Source organism: Cebus imitator, unplaced genomic scaffold (genome assembly GCF_001604975.1).
Source record: "Cebus imitator isolate Cc_AM_T3 unplaced genomic scaffold, Cebus_imitator-1.0 Scaffold7, whole genome shotgun sequence".
NCBI classification, from domain to species: Eukaryota; Metazoa; Chordata; class Mammalia; order Primates; family Cebidae; genus Cebus; species Cebus imitator.
The window spans coordinates 11,241,906-11,265,948 of record NW_016107322.1 but is presented as its reverse complement, the minus strand read 5'-3'; the positions used below and the strand labels follow the sequence as shown (position 1 = coordinate 11,265,948).

At 34.7% G+C, this 24,043-nt stretch overlaps 1 protein-coding gene across 6 annotated transcripts in view; it reads left to right on the top strand.

Annotated features, from left to right (window-relative positions):
- ROBO1 (roundabout guidance receptor 1) overlaps nt 1–24,043 on the top strand; it is a 1,110,926-nt gene that overhangs the window by 124,372 nt on the left and 962,511 nt on the right. The gene's annotated exons all lie outside the window — the stretch shown is intronic.

The following is a 24,043-nucleotide window of genomic DNA, read 5'->3' as shown; positions in this document are numbered from 1 at the left end:
TTTATCATTTCTAATTGTGCTGATTTGAATCTTCTCACCTTTTTTCTTCCTTAATTAATCTAGTGGTCTATAAATTTTGTTTATCCTTTCCAGTAAACAACTTTGTGTGCTTTAGCCTTTGTATAATCTTTTTGTTCTCAGTCTCATTTAATGCCGTCTTGATCTTTGTTACTTCTTTTTCTCTGTTAGTTTTGGGTTTGTTTAGTTCTCGTTTTTCTAGTTCTATGTATTGTGAGATTACTTTTTTAATTTGAGATACTTCTACATTTTGATGTAGGCATTTAGTGCTATAAACCATCATCGCAGTACCACTTTTGCTGTATCCCTGAGGTTTCAGGATGTTGTATCTGTATTTCATTCATTTAAAATTTTTTTTTGCCTTAATTTTGAATCTGGGTACTCTCGTGTTAGGTGCATACATAATTAAAATAGTTTCTTGTTGTTATTGAAAATTTTGTTGTTATAAATGACCTTCTTTGTCTTTTTAAAATATTGTTGATTTAAACTCTGTTTAAACTGTTGTAAGTATAGCTACTCCAAGTAACTTCTATTTTACTTTAGCATGGTATATCTTTTTCCAATCCCTTTACTTTTAGTCTGTGGGTGCCTTTACTCATTAGGTTAGTCTCCTGTAGACAGAAAATGGTTGGATCCTGTTTTTTAATCCAAATGGCCAGTTTATATCATTTAAGTGGAGCATTTAGATCATTGTTGTTGAAGGTTAATATTGATATATAAGGTTTTATTTCTTTTTTAAAAAAATTTCTCTAAAAAAAATGGGATAGGTGTGCAGAACATCGAGGTTTGTTACATAGGTATATGTGTGCCATGATGGTTTGCTGCACCTATTGACCCATCCTCTAAGTTCCCTCTTGTCATCCTTCATCCCTCAACAGGCCCTGGTGTGTGTTATTCCCTTCTCTGTGTCCATGTGTTCTCATTGTTCAACTCCCACTTATGAGTGAGAACATGTGGTATTTGGTTTTCTGTTCTTGTGTTAGTTTGCTGAGGATTATGACTTCCAGCTTCATTCATGTGCCTGCAAAGGATATAATCTCATTCCTTTTTATGGCAGCATAGTATTCCACAGTATATATGTACCACAGTATATATGTACCACATTTTCTTTATCCAGTCTATCATTGATGGTCATTTGGATTGGTTCCATGCCTTTGCTATTGTAAATAGTGCTGCAATAAAAATACATGTGCATGTGTCTTTATACTAGAATGATTTCTATCCCTTTGGGTATATACCCAGTAATGGGATTGTTGGGTCAAATGGTATTTCTGATTTTAGATCCTTGAGGAGTTGTCACACTGTCTTCCACAATAGTTGAACAAATTTACATTCCCACCAACTGTATAAAAGTGTTCCTATTTCTCCACAGCCTCACAAGCATGTATTGTTTCCTGACATTTGAGTAATCACGATGTGAGATGCTTTCTCATTGTGGTTTTGATTTGGATTTCTCTGATGATCAGCGATGTTGAGCTTTTTTTCAAATATTTCTTGGCCATGTAAATGTCTTCTTTTGAGAAGTGTCTGTTCGTATACTTTGCCCACTTTTTGATGGGGTTGCTTGTTGTTTTTCTTGTAAATTTATTTAAGCTCCTCATAAATTCTGGATATTAGACCTTTGTCAGATGGGTATATTCCAAAAATTTCCCCCCTTTCTGTAGGTTGCCTTTTCACTCTGATGATAGTAACTTTTGCTGTACAGAAGCTTTTTAGTTAAATTAGATCCCATTTGTCAATTTTGGCTTTTGTTATCATTGCTTTTCACGTTTGTCATGAAGTCTTTGCATATGCCTATGTCCTGAATAGTATTGCCTAGGTTTTCATCTATAATTTGATTTTGGGTTTTACATTTAAGTCTCTAATCCATCTTGAATTAATTTTCGTATAAGGTGTAAGGCAGGGGTTCGATTTCAGTTAGTTTATTCAGCACTATTTACTAAATTGGAGATCCTTTCCCCATTGCTTGCTTTTGTCAGGTTTATTGAAAATTGGATGGCTGTAGATATCTGATATTATTTCTGGGGTCTCTGTTCTGTTCCATTGGTCAATATGTCTTTTGGTACCAGTATCATGCTGTTTTGGTTAGTGTAGCCTTGGAGTTTAGTTTGAAGTCAGGTAGTGTGATGCCTCCAGATTTTTTCTTTTCTCTTAGAATTGTCTTGGCTATATGGGATCTTTAATTCCATATGAAATTTGAAATAGTTTTTCTAATTCTGTGAAAAAAAATGTCAATGGTAGTTTGATGGGAATAGCACTGAATCTATAAATGACTTTGGGCAGTATGACCATTTGCACAATATTGATTCTTCCTTTTCATGAGGATGGAATGTTTTTCCATTTGTTTGTGTCCTCTCTTATTTCCTTGAGCAGTGGTTTGTAATTCTCCTTGAAGAGACCTTTCACATTTCTAGATAGCTGTATTCCTAGGTATTCTATTCTCTTTGTAGTGATTGTGAATGGGAGTTCATTTATGATTTGGCTCTCTGCCTGTCTGTTGTTGGTGCAAAGGAATGTTTGTGACATTTGTACATTCGTTTTGTATCCTGAGACTTTGCTGAAGTTGCTTATCAGTTTAAGGAAGTTTTGGACTGAGATAATGGGATTTTCTGAATGTAAAATCTTGTCATCTGCAAACAGAGACAATTTAACTTCATCTCTTCTTAATTTAATATCCTTTATTTCTCTCTTGCCTGATTGCCCTAGCCAGAACTTCCAACACTATGTTGAATAGGAGTGATGAGAGAGGGCATCCTTGTCTCGTACTGATTTTCAAAGGGAATGCTTCCAGCTTTTGCCTATTGAATATGATATTGGCTGTGTGTTTGTCATAAATAACTCTTAGTACTTTGAAATATGTTTCATCAATATCTAGTTTATTGAGAGGTGGTGGTGGTGGTGGTTGTTTTAGATGCAGTCTTACTTTTCACGAGGCTGGAGCTTGGTGGCATGATCTTGGCTCACTGCTCTCTTGACCTGGTCATCTGCCTGCCTCAGCCTCCCAAAGCGCTGGGATTACAGGCATGAGCCACTGTGCCTGGCTGACAGTTTTTAACATGAAATGATGTTGAATTTTATCAAAGGGCTATTCTGAATCTATTGAGCTAATCATGAGCTGTTAGTCTTTGGTTCTGTTTATGTGATGGATTACATTTATTGAGAGGGATGTGCTGAAACTGGCTTGTATCCCAGAGAGGAAGCTGACTTGATGATGGTGACAAGTTTTTTGATGTGCCACTGGATTTGGTTTTTCAGAATTTATGCATAGATGTTCATCAGGGATATTGGCCTGAAGTTTTCTTTTTTTGTTGTGTGTCTTCCTAGTTTTGGTATCAGGATGGTGCTGGCCTCATAAAATGAGTTAGGGAGGTGTCCCTCCTTTTCAACTGTTTGGAATAGTTTCCAAAGGAATGGTCCCAGCTCCTTCTTATACCTCTCATAGAATTCATCTGTGACTCCATCTGATCCTGGGCTTTTTTTGGTTGGTAGGATATTAATCACTGCCTCAATTTCAGAAATTGTTATCGGTCTATTCAGGGAGTCAACTTCTTCCTGGTTTAGTCTTGGGAGGGTGTATGTGTCCAGGAATGTATCCATTTACTCTAGATTCTCTAGTTTATTTGCATAGAGGTGTTTGTGGTATTCTCTGGTGGTAGTTTGTATTTCTGTGGGATCAGTGGTGATACCTCCTTTATAAGTTTTTATTGTGTGTAATTGATTCTTCTCTCTTTTTTTACTAGTCTAGCTAGCAGTCTATTTTGTTATTTTTTTCAAAAAAAAACAGCTCCTGGATTCGTTGATTTTTGGGAAGTTTTTCATGTCTCTATCTCCTTCAATTCTCTGATCTTCATTATTTCTTGTCTTCTGGTAGCTTTTTGATTAGTTTGCTATTGCCTCTGTAGCTCTTTTAATTGTGATGTTAACATGTTGATTTGAGATCTTTCTAGCTTTCTGATGTGGGTATAGTGCTACAAACTTCCCCCTTAACACTGCTTTAGCTGAGTACCAGAGATTCTGGTACACTGTCCCTTTGTTCTCATTGGTTTCAAAGAACTTCTTAATCTCTGCCTTAATTTTATGATTTACCCAGCAGTCATTCAGAAATAGGTTGTTCAATTTCCATGTAATTGTGTGGTTTTGAGTGAGTTTCTTAATCTTGAGTTTTAATTTGATTGCACTGTGGTCAGAGAGACTTTGTTACCATTTCAGTTCTTTTGGATTTGTTGAGGAGTGTTTTACTTTCAATTATGTGGTCGATTTTAGAATAAGTGCAATGTGGCACTGAGAAGAATGATTATTCTGTTGATACAGGTTTTGTAGATGTCTACCAGGTCATCTTGGATCTCATTGAGCTTTTTTACATTTCATATTTTGAATTTCAGAATTCCCTGTTTGTTAGGTTCCATTGCTAGGGAGAGTGTGTCTTTGGGAATGTCAAATCCCTGTGTTTTTATATGGAAATAATTTTTATGCTGATTCCTTCTCATCTGGAGGGACTGTCATTGCTTATGTTTGAATTTGCTCTCACTTGTATGGAACTTTGTTTTCATACTTTCTTGAGGCCGTGGCCTCAAGAAGTTGTATATCATTGTTTGACTTCAATTCTGGTTGCTTTCAGGGGACAATGCTTTATATTTCTTTGCTTTTTAGAGATAATTTCTGTGTGACGGCTTTTTCCAATGCTGACATTTGCAACAGTGTATTAGGTATATGAACTAACTCACTATACTTTGCATGGCTTGGAATGTAGAGGTTGCAGGAAGCTTATCTTCTTTATTAAGCACTATACCCTCTGTCAGCAAGTATTTTTATTTGGTTATGAAATTTAGTCTCCTGTCCAGTAGGTAGAAATTACAGATAAGAGCTGGCTCATTCTCAAACACCCTGAAGATGAGCAGAAGCACCCACTCTGACTGGTATGGTTGAGGAAGCTCGCGGTAGAATGTGATGAGGTCTCCATAGGGTGGTGTATGGAGAGGGATATACTAGTTCCTTGTCCTAGGCAGATTGGCATGTGATTTATTTCCCTATCATACCTCATCCCAGGGCTCATGAGCATCATTTCAAAAAGATGTTGTGCTTTATCTCAAGGCCACAGTGTAACTGAGGTCCATGGAAAATGCTTGAACTGCAGCTACCACCAAAATGTCTTTGGGGTGGATCCTCTTCCCTCAGCCCAAACAAACAGCTCTGTGGCTGATCTGCACTCTGCTGTAGAAATGGTGCTGCCCCACATACGGGGTGGCAGATGAGCACAACCTTTTGTGCAAGTCTGGACTGGGAGGCACAATTTCAGTGGGGGTTCAGCTGCTGTTTACTAAATAGCCCTAAATAGCACTGGAATGGCTGTCTCCAATTGTACATGTGCCAACTCCCAGTGTAAAAAGACATGCCATATACACAGCAGTGGACAAGGGAGTGAGAGAAGACCCTCTCTTCACATTGATTTCTAGCCACTGGTGCCTCCTGACCACTGGAATAGAGCAACACTTCCCTTTTTCATTGATCTGCACCAAGTCCACATCTTGAAGAGGAGAATACAGTCACATTCTTGTCACCAAGAGGGAGCTCTCTGGCCAGGGAGAGCATTTCTATGTCCCAAAGTGCACTTCGAAGACTGCAATAGTCTTCACCCTAAGGGCAGCCCATACTGTGGGCTAATTCTTTGAGAATCCTACAGCTCCCTAAAGCAACCATCTCCTATGGTTGTCCCAGTCTTAGTACATTCTAGGAAATATTCATGGAACACCTAGTGATGTAGAGACACAAGCACTGAGTCTCTGGGCAGGTTAGTGGCCTGCAACAAGTGCACAACCAGTATGATGCCTACTGCCTCAGCTCAGAATTGAAGGAAGAGTGAATGAGCCTGTGCAAGCTGATTACCTTATGTTCTCTCCAGAAGTTTCCAAATGACTGGCATTAGTAGTGCCTGGGATCATGAAGGTAGACTAGCTCTCCAACAATTTGGCAGTCAGCAGGCCACCACAGGTTTGGGGGAACAAAGGAGTACCTCCACCTATTCTTTCCATGGAACATCAAGTTCCTCAGTAGTCAATCTCTGCTAGGCTCTTGCTACACTCCAGTTTTACCCTTGGGCCTATAAATTTCTATCTTCTTTCTGAAGATAACTGACATCTGATATCTCTAGTCTGCCATCTTGATAAAAAGACAACTTGCACTATATTTATATGGTAAAATGTAAGCATAGAAATTCATTTTTGTGCAAATATAGTCCATGCCTTATTGACTTACCTTGGCCCGTTTGGCTATTGATTATATGAGTCCGGATCTACTTCTGGGCTTTCTAATCTATTTGTTTAATCTAGGTGTTTATCTTTAGCCCAATACAGGCCTGTCTTCATGTTTGAATGTTGAAATCAGGTAGTATGACTCTTCTTATTTTGTTATTTTTCAGAAATATTTTGGTTAATCTATATTTTTAGCTTAACTTTGAGTTCTGTAAATCAAAAGTGTCTGGGACAGGTCTCAATGAATTTAGAAGTTTATGTTACCAAGGTTAAGTATGTGCCTGTAACAAAGCCTTAGGAGGTCCTCAGAACATGTCCCCAAGGTGGCTGGGCTATAGATTGTTTTTATATGTTTTAGGAATACATAAGTAATAAATGTAAGTTGTACATTGGTTCAGTCTGGAAATGTGGGAGAACTCAAAGTGGAGGCTTCCAGGTCATGGGTAGATCTGAAGATTTCCTGATTGGGTAATTAGTTAAGTTTTTCTAAAGACCTTAATCATTGAAAGTTAGTATTTAAGTTAAGATAAGGGGTTATGGAGAGCAAAGTTTTTATTGTGAAGAGGAAGGCTTCAGGTAGCAGGCTTCAGAGAGAAAAGATTGTCTTAAGTCTCTGTTTTAATGTTATACTGGTCAATTATGCCTAAACTGCAAAAGGAGGAGGGTATAATGAGGAACGTTGGACCACTTATTCCCATTATTGCCTATATTATTGACTTTAGGTTATTTTTAGAATGCCCTTGACTGAGGGGAGGGGCCCCTTCAGTTGGGTGTCTTGTTGGGGTGGGGAGGACAGAGTGTTCAAAGTTCTATTTTTGGTTTATAATATAAATTTTCCAAATAAGACTCTCTATTTCTATTTTTTAATGTCCATGATTATAATTTGGATTGAATTGAAATAATAGATCAATTTGAGGAAGATTGATTTTATAATATTTAGTCTTCTGATCAATGGAACTGATAACTATGCATCCTTTCATTTTTCTCATCAGTATTTTAAAATTCTCAGCACACAAATCTGGCATGCATTTTGTTAAATGTATTTTTATGATTTATATTGTTCTAAGAAAAGTTACAGTTTTTTAGTATTTTAATTTCCAGTTGTATTGCTAGACTATATAAATACAATTAATTTTAATACATTGACCATATATCAAGAGGCAATGCTAAACCTACTTATTATCTTATTTTGAATACAAACTTATGATGCTTTAAATTTTACTCTAAGCACTACTTATCTGCATTGCATGAATTTGTATGTTATGTTTTCATTTCCATTTAGTTCAATATATTTTATTTTTCTTTTGACTTACTCTTAGATGTATGTGGGTGATTTATAAATGCATTTTATTTCCAAACATTTGGGAGTTTCCCATACATCTTTCTTAGTGTTTTCTGTTTAAACTCCATTTCATTCTTTTAAATTTGAGGTTTATTTTCTGGCCCAGAATAAGCACTGTCTTACAGAATGCATCATGTGTAGTTGAAAATAATATATGTCGTGCAGCTGTTTACTGGAGTGTTCTATAAATATCTACCAGGTCAAATTGGTTGATAGTGTAGTTTAGTTTGTCTATATTCCTAATGATATTTTCTCTTTTTTTAAAAATGAATTATTGACATAAAAGTCTATGTTATTGTAGTTTTCTCTATTTCTCTTATTTTGTCTTTTTTCTTTATGCATTTTACATCTCTGTTGATAGGTGTATACACATTTAGACTTTTATGTCTTGTGGATGAATTAACTTATTATTTTCACTATTTTTGTTAACTTTGGTAATGTTCTGAGTTGGCTTTATTTTGATGTTAATAACTGTAGAGTAATTCCAAATGTTATCAATTTAATGTTTTCATGTGTATCTTTCTCCAAACGTTTTACTTTTAGTCAGCTATGTAATTTTGCTTTTTGTGTGTTTCACTCTGGTAACATTTGCTCAGTCTAAGATAGTTACCTTGGGCAAGTAAAGCTGGTAATTTCCTTCTCTGGGACTTTTGTATCTAAAAGAATTGGCCAGTAGTTTCAAGTGCTGTTGTGTTTTCCTATAGATATTATAGAAAATAATTTGTTCTTGTTTTTTTCATCTAACCTGACCATGTCTGACTTTTTTTTTTTCTTTTTTTTTGAGACAGAGTTACGCTCTTGTTACCCAGGCTGGAGTGCAATGGCGCGATCTTGGCTCACCGCAACCTCCGCCTCCTGGGTTCAGGCAATTCTCCTGCCTCAGCCTCCTGAGTAGCTGGGATTACAGGCACGCGCCACCATGCCCAGCTCATTTTTTGTATTTTTAGTAGAGACGGGGTTTCACCATGTTGACCAGGATGGTCTCGATCTGTTGACCTCGTGATCCACCCGCCTCGGCCTCCCAAAGTGCTGGGATTACAGGCGTGAGCCACCGCGCCCGGCCATGTCTGACTTTTAAATGAGATATTTACCTATAATGCAATCATTGATATGGTTTAACTTAAATCTGCCATTTTGCTAGCTGTTTTGTGTTTTATCTCTCTGTAGTTTATTGCTTTTGTCCCTTATTCTTTTGGCTTAGTTGAGTATTTTTAATAATTTTTAATGATTTTGTTTTATATCTACTACTGGCTTGTTAGCTATACTTGTTTATTTCCTTCTTAGTTGTTGCTCAAGAATTTAAAACATATATCTTTAATTTATAACACATTTCTTTTAATCAGTCCAAAATCAATTGCTGTTCATTATGAATAAGAATATAGAAATTTGTTAAAAAATCCATAGACAAAAACCATTTTAACACTAGAAAATAGTAGTTTTAAAGCTGAGTTTACCCTTCAAATAAAGCAGTGTAGCTAAATGAAAAAAAATATTGTTCCTCCTCCAAAATATACTTGACTCTTTTTTTCAGTCTTTCCCCAGTCCTTTTAAAATTGCATGAATACTTTAATGTTGCTCAAGCTAAGGACATGCATTTTTTGTTATAATACTTTAATAATAAAATCATGTCAATTATTATCTAATGTTCATATTCTGAAAAACCATCCCTAGAAATATGTAGTACTACATGATTTTCATGTTTTAATTTTTGATCCCCTTGGTGACTAATAGCATCACTTCAAATATTGCAAAACAATGTGAAAGTACTAGAGGAGAACTTGATATATAAATTATAAATCACATGAAGGTGAAAGAGCAGGTCAGCACTCTGTGGCAGTGACTTCTGCAGTGTTTGTAAAGATAATAGCCATAAGAGAATTGTGATCACAATGTATATGGTATTGTATCCATGGACATTGAAAAACGTTACTTCATCTCTTTATCCTCATATTTAAATTGCAAATATCATTTTCATTATAGAAAAATAATATCATTTCATTTAATTAATATAAAATATTTTTAATTTTAATTATCTGGGTTTTCTAGTATTTATGTCTAACTTTAATTGTTATTTCATATTTTATGAGCTATAAATATGGATTTATATGCTAGTTCTACATATTTAAATGATATTATCATAAATATACTTTATGGTAGTACTGAAGAACCATGGAATTTTTTCTATTAAATAATGTCTATCTGTTAGCCAAGGTTGAAATTGATCAGTTTGTACCTTCCCTGAACCTCTGCTCAGCTCAGCCCTTCTACATCCATCATCTCTTTCCTTCAGAAATTGGGCACTTGTCTCTTCTACCATGTAGGGAATATGAGTTTATTACAAAATGATACACCCCAGACACATTTGATCAGTCTAAAGTGCTAAAGAGAGTATAATAAGCCAATCACTTTGCAGCTATGTTTTCTACCTATGAAGAAACTAATTCTGCAAGACAGATAAAGAATATGTAGTCAGAACTCAGAGAAGTGTTGATAGACTCCCAATGTTTTCGAGTTCTTGTTTTCTGTGATACCTATGTTACAATTCCACTGCTCCTGCAGCATAATCATTTAACATTGCTTTGGATTTCAAGAGCTAACATGGTATCCCTTCTTCAATTCCTCTTTATGTTTAAAGTGAGTTGAGCTGGGTTCTGACACTTGAGGTCAAAAGTGATTAACTAGCAAAGTATGATATCTTGTCTTTCCACAGTAAGAATCTGAAGGCTTGTTCACAGAATATGAATTTCTATGTTGTTAACTGAAGACTTAACATGCTTCAAAATGTCCTTTGAAGCTCCAATGTAAACTTTTATCAGTATTTGAACATAGTATTTGTTTTCTAGGTAGTTCAAAAGGGTATACTATTTTATAAAATTTCAGTCACTATAAATGTTTTTATTATCATGGGAAAAAATTATCACAATCTTTTAATACAGTCCTCCTCACCTTATCCACAGTTTTGCTTTCCAAAGTTTCAGTTATCCCTGGAACAGTACAGTAGGATAATTTGAGAGAGAGAGAGAGAGAGAAAGGAAGCCCACATTCATCTAACTTTTATTATTATACTCTTTCTATTTTATTATTGATTATTGTCAATATCATACCTAAGTTGTTATAGCTATGTATGTATAGGGAAAAACAGTATCTTTAAGGTTCAGTACTAACCACAGTTTTAGGCATCCACTGGGTATTCTGGAACATATCTCCCATGGATAAAGAGAGGCTACTGAATTGATCAGAAGTTTTCTAATCACCTAAATTAATAATATATTAGTAAAATATTTCAATAAACTATTAAAATATAAATAAGCTAATTAATATTTTAGTCTTTATATTTATATTTTTATAATACTGATAAAATATACACAACATAAAATTTTCAGATTTAACTATATATGCAGATCAAAAGCATTACATTCATTCAGTTTGTGGTCCAACCATCACAACCATTCTTCTCCAGAACTGTTTTCATCTTGAAAAAGGGAAATGGTATACCATTTAAACAATAACTCCTCATTTTCTCCTTCCCTCATCTCCTGGAAACCTCTACTCTACTTTCCATCTCTACAAATTTGACTATCTGAAATACCTCATATATGTGGAATTAGAGTATTTGTTCTTTTGTGACCAACTTATTGCATGTAGCGTAATGCCTACAAGGTTCTTCTGTGTCATAGCATGAGATAGGATTTCCTCTTTAGGGCTGACTGATATGCCATCGTATTTGTATACCACATTTTGTTTATATATTCCCCTGTCCACAGACATGTGGGTTGCTTTCCCCTTTTGAATTTCATGAATAATGCTGATGTAAATGTGAATGTACAAATATTTTTTGAGCACCTACTATCAATTATTTTAGCTAAATACCCAGAGATGGCATTTTTGGATCATGTGGAAACTCTATCTTAACTATTTTAAGGAATTTGCCATACTGTTTTCTATATGATCTACCATATTTTACATTTTCTTCAGCAGTGCATGGAGGTTTCAATTTCTTTTGATCCTTATTGACACTTATTTTCTGTTTCTTTTATAATGGCCATCCTAGTATGTGTGAAATGATAGTCCTTTAATTATTGTCTTACATTTTTTCCTTAGAAGTTGTTAGCAAGAAATACATTTGTGGAAGATAATGATGATATTTTGGTAGGGTGGGCCTTTTAAAAAATGATGAATTGTGTCTTAGTCTGTTTGTGCTGCTATAACAAAATACCTGAGTCTCTAATTTGTAAAGAACAGAAATTTATTTCTCACTATTCTGGAAGCTGGGAAGTCCAAGGTCAACGTACCAGCAATTTGTAAGGACCTCCTTGCTGTGTCCTCACATGGCAGTAGTTGGAAGGCAAATGGGAGGAATGCTAAGGGTTACTTGGCAGAAGAGTAGAAGAACAAGGTAGCTAACATTATAAGAAATCTCCTTATAAGAACCTTGATCCCATTCACAAGGGAAGTGCCTTCATAGCCTCTTAAATTACTATCTTTTTTAATGCCATCACATTGTGGGTTAGGATTTCAACATATGTATTTTTGACAGGACACAAACACTCCAACTATAGCAAAATCTATCACAGGGCAAGATTGATCATTATAGAACAACTCTAATACTTTAAACACAGTGAGGTTTGGAATTATAACAGAAATTTCTCCTTTGTTCAGTTTAATTATTTAGTTTCTGTGGCCTTATTTACATGATGCCAAAATGAATGAATAAATGTGCTGTATTTACTCAGAAAGCTGGTTGGTTAAATAGAAAAATATTCATCAAAGTCTATTTTGGCAGATATCATCTTAGGAGTTGCTTATTCCATTTTACTCACATGTGTAAATGTCCCCTGCCAATACAGTCTGACTCAACACAACCCTTTCCTTACCTGTGTCACTAACTGCTAGAGTGCAAAAGAATTATGAAGCAGTGTGTTTTCTCATACTCATAGTGACACTTTCACAGCTCACTTGAGACTCTTAATAATCAGAGAGAGATATCATACAGAACTCAAAATCATCACATCTTGGAAGAGAGAATTAAATTGGCTTAGGGCCAGAAAAGTTCAGTGTCTTGAGCAGTGTAGGATTTTGAACAAACATAATATCAAAGAAGGGCTGAAGAGTTGATAATTATTATAGCTCCATTTTGGACTAAAGGTGCTTTTGTGGACCACAGAGTGAACCTAATAATAATCTCCAAAAGCAAATATCCCCAAGTTTCCATTTGATGAACTTGTGAGCACATTCATGTAACACAGTTTAGTTGTATACCCTGGACTGTCTATACTTGACAATCTGTTTATATCTTTTCAGGTTTTGTAAAGAATAAAACTCAGTTATTTGATGAAATTGTACTAATTGATCAATATAGTATCACATACATACAGCATAAATGCAATTTAGCTTCAATATTCTGTTTAGTTTTGAATCCTGTGAGACTTTTGTTACACAGCCACTTCTATAATGACTGTAAATATTCAACATCCTGGTTATGACAAACATGTCTTAGGGCTGTAAAATATTATATTTAATTAGATGCATCCTCTCCAGAGAATGCCATGCAAGTGAGTATGCATTTGAACAGACGGCGTGAGTGAAGAAGAATTTATTTCGGGAATTAAATCTCTTAAAAATATTTGCCAGGTTTTTAGCTTTGTAAATTACTGTTTATCTAAATTCACATTAATCAGAAAAAAAATAATATAAGAAACATTAGGTAGAAATAAGAAATGGATACAGCTGATTTCATTCCCCCATAAGAAAAACAAAATCTTAGGAAATACAAATTTGCAGTATTCAATTGAAGACAATTTTATAATGCAAAAATACTGGAATTTTTCTGTTACTTCTCAGGAAGTCATTTAATGTTAAAATGTTTTAAAATACAGTAACTATACCCTTAAGTTAATCTTATGTCTTTCTCTGATTTTTTTTAAGATGAGCTTATTCCACCAAATGAAGAAATATTTCCTATTCACTGGGTAACTTAAAGCCAATGAGAGCAATAGATTTGAGAAATGTTGTATTTCAGGTCACTATAATACTTAATATTTTATCATGAATAGATTATTTTTTCTATAATGTATTCACAAATATAAAAGTTTGTTTTAAGAAATTTTAAATATATTAACCTTAACAATATAAAAATGACCTCCTTTATTCATATAGTAAAATCATACCAGATTTCAATGTTCATAGCATGTAAGGCCATTTTTATGTTCTTGTGTGTGTGTGTGTGTGTGTGTGTGTGTGTGTGTGTGTGTGTTTGTGTAGGTTTTAATAACAGTTGTTGAAAAGTAGAAAGGCAATGAGAAAATTAACTATATCATGATTACTTATAGGTTAAGAACATCGCTATATGAAATCTCAGTAAGGACAATCATGGGATTTTGAGCCCTAATAGTGGGGACTTATTGTATAAAAATTATTAGTGTATTTTGTATTGATGGTGCCGCTAAATAAAGTACAGCTAGTAAAGCAATATCTTATTTCAAAAATTTATTTCAGGAATACATCATCTTTTATTATTTGTTTTCCATATTTTTTGAAAAGTTGATTGGTAAATGTTTTAAACCTTGAAAAATGTAATAATGAAATGAATAAACACAGGTGTTCTAAGTAGCCCGTAAGACAGAAACCTGGCAGTTACAAGATCAGGGGTGACCATCGGTCTACTTATATGTCCCCAGTCGTTAAAAGATAAAGAAGGCTATCTAGGAGTCATAGGGTTGACACAGTTGACAGTAGTAGGATAGGATCACAGGTTAAGTAATACATAAGTGGCAGGGCACAGTGGTGAATGCCTATAGTGCCAGCTACTTGGGAGGCTGAGGCAGGAGGATCACTTAAGCCTAGGAGTCAGAATCCAGCCTGGGTAGGGTAGTAAGACTCTGTCTCTAAACAGTAAAAGAAATGTCTATTAGAAAAGACAATTTGGTTGGATGGATGATGTGGAGACAGAAACAAGGAGAGAGGGTTATTCAGTATCAATCTATGCAAAAACAACTCGGATACATGAGTCAGGTTGTTTGAAAGAGGCTGTTTCATGAATGAGAACACATGAGAGAGCCAAATCCTTAGAAAAGACTGTGGTTACAGTCCTCATGTTGTTCATTAGATCTCTAGTCTTGCTTACTCAACTTACGCAATAGTGTATTGCATTTGGAATTTTTTGTTAAGTGAGTAAATTATAGTTCTTCCTGACATAAAAACAAAGGTATTTATGTAATCAGGGTGGTGGCTAAATTGGTATGTATGTATGTAAAAGCTTACAAAACTGCATACTTAAGATCAATGCACTTTATACGTATTACACTGACCATGTTTTATGCAAACGCATTGAAAAAGCCCTTAGTGTTCTTGAAGACTGAAGAGACGGAAGCTAAAATGGAATAGAGGAATTGGTTAGGTGGCAATTGTCACATCCATAAGGAAAACAAAGGTGATTTTTGTCTAAACTGGACATGTTGAAGACAGAAGGAAATTTGGAAGTTTGCTAAATACTTCAGAGATGGGATCAGTAGGACTTAGTGATGGTTTGGATATGAAGGTAGGAAGGGAGAATGATGATACTTAAGTTTCTGTGAATACCTGGGTGAAATCAGTAGACTATACTGATGGCTGGGATGTGGAAGTTGGAGCAAGGAGAAGCTGGTTCTCAGGAATCTAGCATGACTACCTGAATGGAATAACTGGGAAAGACTGGAGTAGAAGTACATTTAAATGAGAGATGAAGGGACAGATTTAATCAAGTGTTCAGTTTTGGGTATGTTAAATTTGAGGTGATTGTGAGGCAGGCAAATGAAGATGTCACATAACCTTTTGGCTACTTGGGCCTCATCTCATGATAGAGGCTGGTCTGGAAAAATACTAACACACAGAGAGAATTAAGGATGGAATTTTCCAGGAAAAGAATCTAGAAAGAGTAAAGGGTCCAGGACTGCCTCTTTAGAGACCGATATTTAGAAGCAAGGCAGAGAAAGAGAAGAGCAAAAAAGTATTACGGAAACTATTATAAAAAGTAGTGGCCAGAGGATAGGAGGAAAACAAAGATTGTATGGGAAAACAGTTTCTAAGAGAAGTGTTTCCAATGGACAGGCAGGAGACGTAGTGTTGAACATTTCTGACAATTCCTCTTTAGCGTAAAGGAAGTCATTAACTACCTTAGTAAGAAAAAGTTCAGTGCAGTAATGGGAGCCAAAGTCTGATTGGAGTAGTCAGAAAAGAGAAGGGAAGTTATGGTAGTAGAAAGAGTGAGCAGAGACAACTCTTCTAAAGGAATACTGTAAGTAAACTTGGTCATAAATGGAATGTGTTAACGTACAAAGCAACAAATAGTTTTCGCTATTGTTATATCTTAAGATAGCAGAACATTATTTAATGCTGGTAGAAACTATTTACATAAGAGGAAAAATATTCAAAAGATACTCATGAGAAAACTGACTTGAACAAAGCAAAAAAAAAATGATAACTCTTTGTATTGAAATAGAATTTTCAAGAAAATTACCACAAAATAAATTGGTTAAGTAATAATTTTTAGGTATTATTTTGCCATGCAACAGACAAAGAACATGGAAAGGAATTACTTATATTTAGTAATGTGGAATTGGGCACCCATCCACAGCATCATTTTTAATCTTTGATATAATTCTCAATAAAGGATTATACATCTGAAGTTTAATTTTGCAAATTCTATGCAGCTGTTGCTTTGCGACAAAACTTGTTCTTTCTGCCTTCAAACTCAAGTCATCTCCTATATTTAAAGTGACTAAAATAGAACAACACTGAGCCAAGTGCCTACTCTTTCTCTGATCCTGTAATTAATAACATTCACCATTTTATGTTGATTGCTTCGTAATATTTCACATTTTAAAAGTTCAAGAACATTGCAAATGCTTTGATTTAGTAAACACATGTGGAAGCATATAATACCTTTAAATAGGGATCATATCTTAATTTTAGCAGGTGAACATGTTAGATATACTCCCTTCTAGATCCTGTACTTTTGTTTGTTTTGATTAGTTCCCCCTTTATTCCAATTACACTTTTTGGCTTTGTAGCTCAAACTTGCCTAAAATAGGAGTAACTTGGTATATAGAAATAGTGCATAGCAGAATATACAAGAAATGAAAGGAAAACAAATGTACTTCTGTCTAATAGTAATCTTATTTTAAGAGAAAAATGGTTATTAAACGTTATTTATCTTAAGATGAAAATTGTTATTAAAAGAACAACTCCTGTGAGAGAATATCTGTTGTGTGTCACTTGTTGAAACAGAGGGAGCTTTAACTGTTCAGTAGAGCACTCTCTCTTCTAATCATCCTTTGGTAACTGGAATGTATTGTTTTGTTACTTTCTCTTTTAACTTTATCCTCTATTATTTTACACAAGTAGCCACTAGACCAATGGAACTATGTGAGAGTATTGGGGAAAGTGTTCAATATATGGCAGTATATCTTATTTATTGACATAAAAAAGCACTTTACTCCACACCTCCAATCATTTTATTGGCCCCTCTAGATCTCTAAAATGTGACTATCACCCTGAAAGTACACAAAATAAATGGTGTGTTTACTCAAAGAACAGACAGGTTTGAGCATTAGACCAATCTAAGTCGTTTTATGAGGTTTTAATAATCTCTTTATTTCTTTGTGGATGAGAGAGGGATTCTTGCCCTAGGGTTATGGGGATGGTTGAATATATGACACCCAACACCTGCAGGTTAGATCAACAGCAGTTGATCTCCAGTTATTATCCACATATACTCATAGCTTCGGGGTAGAGAATACCACTCACTAAGCAGAGTCACAGAGGGGTAATACTCCTGAAGAGAGTCAGCAGACAGAAGTTCAAGGGGTAGGGGTTATTGATGCATAAAGCAGGTGAGATGCCCTTTGGTTCCTCCAGGAGGATGTGATTGGCTTGGCTTATTTGAGCAATTCTGTAGTCTAGCGAGGTAATGAAAACTGCTATTCAGGAAACTGTGCCTGGTCTCCTTGATAAGGAGGGTTGTTTTGACAGGGGACCTCATCCATGAAAGCAGAATGTGAAGGGAACTTACAAAAAGCCATTTTAGGACATCTTTATTTCATGCCATCTCAATTTCACCAGATGTCAAGGCAGTATATAATACTGGGCCCTAGTTTTAGGCATTAAACTACATGTGACCACCTAGAATATACGGTGGGACATCACAGAGAAAGGCCAGGAATATGACAGGGAATCACATAAGTAGTTAAGAGTCAGTGAATATACGTGTGTATACATTTAAACATGAATAGTTATCGCTTATGGCTAATATATCTAGCCATAAGCAATAAGAGTTAAGCCCCGATCTAATATGCAAAAATATTAACATGCTAATTTCTCCTACAAAATACTAGAATACCATCAGTATAGCACAAAGCTTGCCCAAAGACAGCAAACTGCCTGAAATTTCTACACACCTATTTTTAGTTCCAGTAGATTTTTTTCTGATGAGTTATGGTGTGAAGTTTTTTGTGTGACTGTCATTGATTTATTGTTGAATTTATACTCTTTCATTAGAATAATAAATTCTTCCTTGCAATAGTTGGTAAAATTGCATTAGCCAAATTTAAATTAATTTGCAATCCAAGTGCATTTTCATCTTTATACAATGGATGACCAAGTCTTTTGCAGTAGCCTTAGCCTTCTCAGCCCAGCTGTGTAGCTCTGAAATCACTTGGTTAGTAATTAGGTGTTTATCAGATTCTTTCTGAAAAGGCATGAGACAGTTATCTGACACAATTATCTTTGAAAATTGAATCCTCCATTTCTGTTCCTGCTGAGGACATTCAAAGGAGCAAGGAATGGTTTAAAGGTAAATGCCTTTCAAAAAGCCTTGGCTTCTAGTATGCACGCAACACAATTGACAGTCAGAAAAAATTTTCCCCGCCTTTCATGGGCAGCCTTTTGTGTGTGAATCTTTTTGTTACGTCTTTGTGCGTGTTGACATATGAAAATTACTTTTGACCTTCTCTTCTGTTACTTCATTAATGTCTCTCTTACTGGAGCATTATTTAATCGTCCGTCTGAAATTTAATGCTTGTTCCTTTTGTCCTCACCCTGCTGCTATAGCTTCATAAACTAACCCAACATAAGGAAAAGCAATCGCTAAGACTGACTAGGCTGTGTATGCCTTTAGAATAATAATATTTGTAGAACTATTTGCTCTAAAGCAATGTAAAAATTTGCAGCTCATTTAAGTATTAATGGACAATATACTCATGGTTTAGAAATTAATATCACGCTTTAATATGAACAGTAAAAACGTAGGTATTCAGACACTAAAAAATCAAATCCAATGTAATAGATTTTAATGTCAATGTCACATCCATTTAAAAATGATCCTGTGACTCCTCTCCCAATAGTATTCAACTAATTTTAGGTTTCATACACATTCAAGGCAGTGTGTTTGAAATTAATTTCTGTACAAAATGAAAGCAAATGTGGATAAAAACTGAGTACATTTTACTCTGGTAAGTATCAGTAAATAGAATGTTTTGTAGGCGTTCCATTTTTTTTTTTTTTTATCTACCACAAATTCTTTCCTAAGGTAAAGGCAATCTTCACAAACACCTAGATGTTATGAATATTATAGCTTTTATGTTTGTACTTCATCTTTTCTGCAAGCATATTAGTTCAGCCACATGTGTCTGTGTTCGTCCTACTGTTTTCATTCATCTTTCCATTAAATCAACAAATATTTAGTGATTTTTACATGGTAGACATGGTAATAGAATTGTCAAATATTATAATACAGACCTTTGCCAGTTCATGACCTCCAGTTTTTCCAGTTCAGGTCCATGCTCATAGAGCTTTTGGCCAAAAATAGCATTTGTTCAGTTCATTCTTCAGCTTAAATGTCTGTTTTGCACACAAAACCATTTACATTTTGCTTCATTCTATTTTTTTATCTTCATCTTCAGTCAGAACTTCCTACTTGTATTTATTTGAAATTCTATCCAAATGAAACCATCTATTGTTCTTCAAACATAAAGACTTTCCTCCATGCCTCTGCACTGCTGGTGCTTTCGTTTATAATTTCCTTATTCTCTAATCCTGAACTCTTTTGGCTCAGTCAACAACTACTGTTCTTTCAAATTCCATCTCTAAGTTCACTTCTGGGATGAACATTTTCCAATTTTTCAGAAGCCTGCATACTTTGTTCTCTCTTTGATCTGGTAGTATAGCGTTGTATTTATACTGTTATATTCATAGAAATTACCACTGTATTTAACTTATCTCCATCTGCTCCCCTGCCCTACTGCAAACTCTTCTTGGGTAGGCACTGTCATTTATTTTTGTATCTTAGGATGATGTATAATAAGTTCCCAAATAACATTTATTAAATTAGTGAAATGTAGGCATACAAATATCATTTTAGTATAAATTTTGGTGTAGTCATGTTTTTGTTTTAAAGACATTATTCCAATAGTGACATCATGTTCCATTAAATGTACTTTTTAAAAACCTCATCAGGCATTTGTACTTATTGAAATGTAAAAGTGCCACAGTGTGGATTTTTGTTTATCTTTAATTTACATCGTAGCTAGTTTTAATTAAAGCTTTGGTCTCTAAAGTGAAAAAAATAGCAGACATTCTTTTTCATTTAGACTAAACAGAAGAGAATGATGATGGTGACACTCTCTAAAGGCAGGGTCATTCTGGAGGTAACTACCTCACTTGCTGTAGACTCCATCTGTTATTAATGCCAGGATTTGCCAGCTAAACACGCTAAACAACTATTCTGTTTCTCTAGTTTTCTCTCATTCTTGTGCTCTCTCACTCTCTTTTCTTCTTCTCACTCTACGCTTCTCCCTCTTAACATGTGTCAAGCCAGATCAGCTTCATATGTAACTTGTCTTCTACCAAACTAATGTTCAGGCATTTTCTTCTATTTTTAATATCAGTCTAAGATAAATCTATCTAATCAGAGGCAACATTTATTAGAGCAGTGATGTTACTGATGTATACTTCCATCTTACATTTCTGGAATGAAGATATTGTTCAGAAAAATATGTCTGCTACTGAATTCACTTTAGGATGACCAGACATCATGTGTCCCACTAATTTTCATCAGAATGATGAAATGAACAATATGATTGAAGGTCAAGTGGGCATAGAATTCATCTGTCTGAGCTAGTGTAAGCGCAGCATTTTGAAAATTGCTTTTGTTTGAAAATTGCTTTCTTTTTGTCTTGGTGTACATGAGTATACTGTTAAGGAATCATATTCGTGAATCTGAACATTCATTTTGAAAAAAATACATGATATAGACAGTTTTAATTTTAGCTATAAAATAAGAAAAATATTCTGATGGGCTATATTTTATTGCTTTTTATTAGATCATCTTAAAATGTCTTTATTCTTGAAATAATTGTATTAATATAGGAATGCAATCTTATTTTAAGCAAGTCAGAAAACTAATTCTGCCTGAGGCAACCCTATAATTAAAGTGAAAGAAGATAATATCTCTGTTTTGCTGTCTTTATCTTTGCCTTTATGTTAGCAATACTAATAACCCTCACTATGTTTAGGGTGAAAAATTGATTCTAGCCTTTCTGCACTTACTGCTGTGTTTTTTCTCCCGCCCCCTACCCCTATGGATTTGTAAGTTTAATTTGCCATTGATTCTTTAATGATTATGGTAGCTACACTGGAGAAACTAGTGTTTATCTTCATCATGCCCTGTGGTTAGACATTATGTTTATTTTTATACATATCTGCTTTTTCATCATTTTGATAACATAGTCTAGGCAGCAGTTGACAACCATCTTACTCTTATTGATTTTATATTTTAGTCTTGAAATTCACTTATGAATTCTAAGAATGCACTATATTAAAAATAGCTAATCCAAAAGTCATATAATCATTGCTTTAAACCAGGGTAAAGTGCTGGCTTAAACGTGCTGAACAGATATCAAACATTAAGTAGAACTTTTAAAGATTATTAGTTTGACTCTCTTCAGGCTTCATCTAGTACTTTATTTGAAGATGTCAATCAGTATTTTGAATACTTCACATGCAGGGTTATAAAAGCCATCTTATACTTCAGATTCTCATTTTGTAGTGATAAAATCATTATTTATCCTTTCTTTGTAATGACCATCCTAAGATGATAATACAGTAAAACCTAAAGTACACAGAATATGTCTCCCAACCCTGAATACCAGCACCTGCTCTGGTGGAAGTGGTAAGGGAGTGAGGTGGATTGTGAGAGTACTTAGTTGTAAGTAGATTTACTGTCCTGGCTTTCTTGAATGCTAGCTGTGCCAACAGTGAAGTTGTCACATGGACAGGCTCAGGACCTCTGATTAGCCAGGATGTTGCAGGCAGTGGAATTAGCTGTTGTTTTCTCCTTCCTGGAAGCACGGTTGTTTGGTAGAGTTGCTGCAATGGCCTGAGCTGGTTGGCTTCCTGCCAAAGGAGGTGTTTTCAAGAGAGCACCAGGAGATTTTGTAGTAGGGGGATCTAAGCTTGCCCTAAAATCTCAGATGATGGGTGGGACCATAGATCTCCTAAGAGTTTGTGTCTTTTGTGTTGAGCTACCAGGACGAGTAGAGAAATACCATCAGGTAGGTATCATACTCTCCTTGGGTGAGGCTTGCCACAGCCACTGTGCAATGGAGGAAGTGGTAAAAATTAAAATAAAAAATAAAGTACACAGAATAGGATGGTAAGGTATATTTTTGCTGATATAAAATTTAAAAGTACACAGATTAGGACGGTAAGGTATATTTTTGCTGATATTTGGTATTTTAAAGTTTTTTCAGTGTAATTGATTAGTAACCAATTACATTGCAATGTCTTTAAACACAGTGAAATGTACAAGACAACAAGAAGTTAACATTTTTGGAAGTCTAGGAGTATAGCAGGTCAGCAGCATTAATGTTATCTCTGTTTGCCAAAATGCTGCTTTTCCCGAATTTGGTGTAGGTTGAAGGATAAGATTCTAAAAGGATGTGTGCTTCAGATTACTTATTTTTTCTCTGTATTATTAATCGATAACATATCTGTCTACATAAGACTAATAGATGTGCTATTTTAAGTATACTTACACATTATGTTTAAAAAAAGCCTTTGACTCTTTTTCCAGCTTCGAGCAGGTACTTAAGTACAATGTGGACTTAGAGTAAGAATCTCAAATTACCACATTTGAGATATACAGCCTGAGGCTTATCACTGTGCCCTGAGTCTCTTCACAGTGTGTTTAAAATTTCTGCATCCTGAAAATGTGATAAGAATTAATTAGTCTTTCATGAAATGAATGGAAGCTTAATTGGAAATAAGGCCCATGATCTGTCTAAATAAAACTGCTGTGATTTGCAATGTAGCTGTGCCTACATATACAGAATCTTTAAGAAATGAGGTGATGAATTAGAGAATCTTGCTAATACCCTTAGTTCTGTAACCCCTGCTGAACTCTGCTGCCCAATTTTCAAGATTTGTCTTTGTCTTGTCATCAGTCCTATACTTTGTATTCATAGATTCCATTCTTATTATTAATAGAATTAGTTCAAGAATAAAGACATTTTAAGATGATCTAATGAAAAGCAATACAATATAGTCCATCAGAATATTTTTTCTTTTTTCTTTTACAGCCAAAATTAAAACTCTCTACATCATGCATTGTTTCTCAAAACAAATGTTCGAATTCATGAAGATGATTCCTTAAAAGTATACTCATGTACACCAAGACAAAAAGAAAGCAATTTTCAAACAAAAGCCATTTTCAAAATGCTGTGCTTACACTATTCTCAGTCTTAATTTTAAATTTATTTTCCAAGAGTCTTTTGTTCTTAGTTGCCGTTCTTGCCTCATTTTGTAAAACAAATCCAAGTATATAAGTGAAGTCAAAAAGTTAGTACTGATAGTGTAAGATGTAATAGTTTGGGGTTTAGCACAATTTAAACAGACTAAATGTGTAACATTTGACTGTTTTTAGGAGGAAAGAGTTTCCTAAGTATATGTGAAATACTTAAATGCAATGTAAACAAAATATAGGTTGTTTTTAATACATGAAAATAATGAAATGTTTTAATTAATTCAGACTTAAAATTGTGCTTCATGTACTCTAATTTTTATGTGCATCTTATTTTAAAATAATATACTTATTATCAGAAGTTTGACAGTATACTAACTTAAAAAAGAGCTTGGTAGTAATTTGTCCAGTTTGCCTTGTCTGTTTGAAAGCATCAATCCTGCATTTTTCAAAGGTATTATATACTTCTGACTTTTTAAATTTCAAGTCAAATCCATGAAATGCACTTCCAACTAAACAGAAGAAGTAGCAAATTATCAGTAGAGTTAACCATGGACTTGTATACACATTATTACTCAACACAACTCTAGTAGATATAGATTAGCCAATTTATAACACACACACACACACACACACACACACACACACACACGCAAAAACACT